Source organism: Propithecus coquereli, unplaced genomic scaffold (assembly GCF_000956105.1).
Source record: "Propithecus coquereli isolate 6110/MARCELLA unplaced genomic scaffold, Pcoq_1.0 Scaffold11, whole genome shotgun sequence".
Taxonomy (NCBI): Eukaryota; Metazoa; Chordata; class Mammalia; order Primates; family Indriidae; genus Propithecus; species Propithecus coquereli.
The window spans coordinates 12,569,958-12,574,214 of NW_012134969.1; the positions used below are offsets into that span (position 1 = coordinate 12,569,958).

The 4,257-nt window shown below is 43.8% G+C and overlaps 1 pseudogene; it reads right to left on the reverse strand.

Annotated features, from left to right (window-relative positions):
• Window positions 1–3,351: 3,351 nt before the first annotated feature.
• Window positions 3,352–4,171, reverse strand: LOC105813737 (annotated as a pseudogene).
• Window positions 4,172–4,257: the final 86 nt, after the last annotated feature.

A 4,257-nucleotide genomic window follows, 5' to 3' on the forward strand; every position in this document is an offset into this window, starting at 1 on the left:
GGATGTGGTGACCGTGGAAATGAGCTCCTCAGATCCCCTGCGGGGCGGGGGACAGAGTTGCCAGGAAGCAACTTTCCCTCTGAGACCACACGTCTTCCAGCTTCTCCAGCCTTAGCCGGGGTCGGGGTGGGGTGGAGCGCTAAGTGAGGACAAATGCAGGATCACTGCGGCGAGACACAGGATTCCTCCCATGGGCACCTTTGGCTTGAAGACTTCCCAGAAACCTGGCCAAACCTTCCGTTCAGCACTGCAGTGTGAGACCTCCCACCCAATTCTCCTTCCTGCTTTCTTTCTCTAGGGGTCAGCCCTGCATGGGATCTGAAGGTCTTCTCCCTCTGCATGGGAACTAAGGGGCTGTCTAATCCTTAGTGTCTGCTTCTCAACAGACCAGAATTCACTCAGAGGCAAAGCCAAGGGTTGAGCTCTAGTCACGCAGCCCCAAATCCGTGTTTTTTCCACTATACTCACAGGATTCATTGACGGCGGAAAAAATTGATTATCCTAACAGTTACAGCTAATAAGACTCCACTCTCTTAGGTGTCAAATAGAGAATGGACTTATTGATAACACTAAAAAGCTTTTATATAAAAAATATTTAAAAGGGTGTTTGAAATATGGAATGACCGGCCTCTACTCCCCTAATGCCTGCCCCGTAGGAACTGAGCCCCTGTATTTGGCAACAGCGGGAGGAAAAGAGTCTGTTATTTCTCTTCCCAAGCTCTCCTCCCCAATTGGACACACATGCAAGAATCAAGCCCCACTGATTACAGAGAAACAAAATCACATGTATCAGGCAGCCTCCGCCCTGCTGCCATCCTGTGAAGGTCAAGGTAAAAAATGTCTTTCACATAAAGAAAAATCATATCTCCAAATGTTCAACCAAACCCCAGTGAGAACCCTGTGTCGAGAGACTACAGAGACATCAGCCAGGAAAACCTATGACCTTATCACTTAATTCAGCAGCGTGAAAGAACCCAGGAACAGAAAACTCTCTGGCCAATTGGGAACTACATTGAAGTGAGACATTTTAATTTGTCAGTTCCTTCCACAACAACCAACCACGAAAGATATTTCTGTGCTACTGGGCTGTGTGTCTTGAGGAAAACTGAAGGTATGCATAACAGAACAAGATAAGAGCCTGGAAGTCTTAGGAAAAAAACCTTCACTGAAATCAAGAATTTTCTACCTATCCATTTATTTAGCAAATCTGTATTAAGTACTTCCTAGGTACATAGCTGCATATATTAAAGATACCTTTCTTCTAAGAATTTATAATTCAAATAAGAAAGTGGGGAAAATGGGGAATGGAACTAACATTTATTGAGTACCTTCTGTGTGCTAGGCCAGACATGTGCGCATGAAAATGTCAATAGCAATATGAGAAGAAAGGTCTTGTATCCCAAGACATACACAATCAGGTGCAAAACACAGGGATTAGTAATCAGTGGTTCTCAAAGTGTGGTATTAGGAACAGCAGGAGCAGCAGCAGCAGCACCCGGAAACTTGTTAGAAATGCAAAATTGCTAGCACCGCCCCAGATATCCTGAATACTCTTGGGGTAGGATCCAGAAATCTGTGTTTTTACAAGTTCTCTGGGTGATTCTGATGCGTGCTAAAGTGTGAGAACCACTGCTACAGGAAATAAGGATTTCGAGCCTTCAAGTTGAGAGCTCAGAGGGCCGAAGTGGTCCGAGAAGACATCTCGGGATAGGTAAGACCCTGGGAGACGGGTAAGAGCCGGGAGAAAGCCGCACCAGGGCAGGGCAGAGCTGGCGTGTGCACACACTGGTGGATCCGATACCACCGTTCCCCCCGGGCCTTGAGGGCTTCGTTTTGATGAAAAGGGGCAAATCAAATTGCTGCTTTTTGGTTCTAAGGGTGGATTTGAGACACTTTAGCTATGGTTTTATCAATGAATAATTCAGTCTAATCCTGGGCCTTGATACTTGATCTAATTTAATCGCTCAGTTAAAACAGCTCAAGCAGTCCTTCGAGTCTTAACAAGATGACATTATTAATTCCTAACTTTACAGATAAAACTCTCTCATCCATCAGCCCCTTTCAGGCTATTGCTACCTTGGTTATTTTACAAACTCCCTGCAGTAGCTCTCACTCTCCCCAGTACAGGCAGAAGTAGATTTGAAAAGGAAAATTTTATGAAGTATTAAAAAAAGAGAACATGAATTTTAATCTACCATTCCATGGAGAATTGCACATTTCAAAGAATTATTTAAAACTTGGGTAACAACTTGTTCCAAGTTGCAGCTGCAACTTAATAGCCAATCACAGCACGGCACTATGTGGGAATTTCGAGCAGTTTTGCAAATAATTCTAAGGCTCATCAACCTGTTTCCCAAAATGCCTCTCTATTTTCCCAGCAAAATTTGCATTTCATCTGCCAATGTCCTACCCTCCTACACACCCATATTTCGCTCTAGCACTCCTCAAGGTCCCAAGTATAGTGGGAACAACATGGTTTTAGATCACATAGTTAAAACTATACACTATGACACAAACAGGTTTTCCATTCCAAGTCATCAAATGAAACCTGGCAAAGACCTTTCACTCTAAGCAGAGCCTACAACTCCGCTCGTGTATTCATTCAACAAACACTCATGAACACCTCCTGTTGGGAAAGGCCATCCACCATAGACCCTTGAGCATCTTGATGTTCTTGCTGACTGTGCCAGACTGTAAGGCTTGTCTTTCTCAGGACAGAGAAGATGAAGGCAGACACAGTGTAACCACCATGTGATTACTTGTTCCCCTGGAGAGGGGTATTGGCTTGTTTCTTGTGACAATGTTTGCTGCTTGCTCAAAAAGGTGCTGGGACTTTGGCCCTAGGTTCCTCAGCTGTGATGTAACCCTTTGTATGTGGCAGCCATCTGGACTTATCATGCTCCACAAGGGACCCAAGGGTGGTGGAACTGGTCCCCTTTGCTGATGTTCCTGCTTTTTGCTCTGCTGTGAGTAATACACTGTGTTTCTCTGATCTACTTCTTTGGTAGAAGTTTTGTCTACTTTTTTTTATTCATTCAAATGTCTATTGAGCACCTAAGGAGTTATAAAGTTGATTAAAACATGGTCAGAGTGAGGCAAATTCAAAAGTAATAGAAAGCAGAGAGCACGGTTCACCGAATCACAACAATCAAAGAAAGTGCTTTAGGAAATCAAGGGTGAGATTGTTTCCAGCCTGGAAGGGGCGTGGCTGGCAAATCAGGAAAGGGGATAGAGATTAAAACAGAAGACTTCAGTCCGGATTGTTGGTGATACTCAGTGTGGACTGTATTGTCTCTCCTTTCCCTCTCCCCACATCTTGGGGCTTAATTTACCAGGAGTGCCCAGGACGGCTCAATGTTCTTTTTCTATACTTGCTTGAATTTTTACTTTAATGTATTCTACAGAACTAAGTCCTTTTGGTGTTTTACGAAATTTTTCTTGTTTTTTGAAGGATGTTTGACCTTTTGATCTTGGCATTGATGGTTTTGAGTCTTCCGTTCTGGTTTGATTTTTGTGCATTTTTGGCTAGAGTATCTCATGTAGATTGCTGGAGCTTTTTCTTCAGTTTCCTCATCATTAAAATTATCATCATCATCATCATCTTCAGCAGCAGCAAGTTTTACTTTTTTTATGTGGAACCTCGCTACCACTTCCAGGGGCAGACTGCTTTCCAGTTATACTTGAGAGTTTCACATCCTTCTCCTCTTCATCTTCTCACTCTGCATCTTCTTTCACAGCTACTAAGTGCTGCCCACTAAAATGCATAATCCCTGAACCACACTTCAATTGTAAGACCATGGCGGGTGTTGTTTTAAAGCCCCCAGGGGAAACCATTGCCTGTGCAGGTGTTGTCAAATTGCCAGTGTTACTTTAATTGGACTGCCTTCCTAATTCGTTGTCTCTGCTTCAACCATGTGCTGTTCATCCTTTGCATCAGCCCCTAAACTGACTGTTCTTAAAGATAATTTGGGTTCATTTTCATGATTATCCACCTTAAAGTGATAATCTTTGTCAGCCTTTAGTTCACAACCTCTATGCACGACCTTCGAGAAGTCATTTTACTTCTCTGAGCATCGGGATTGTCATCTGCAAAGTGGAACTGATTTCCACTAATTGAAAAGATGTTCTGGGGCCTATGGGGGCACCTGTCCCTGTCCATTGAATCTTCCATGGGGTAGGGGGGTGCACTTAGGTGGGAAAGCAGGCAGATGGAGATGAACAACTCCTGCTCCTGAGAACAGCTGCCCAGGATGAATC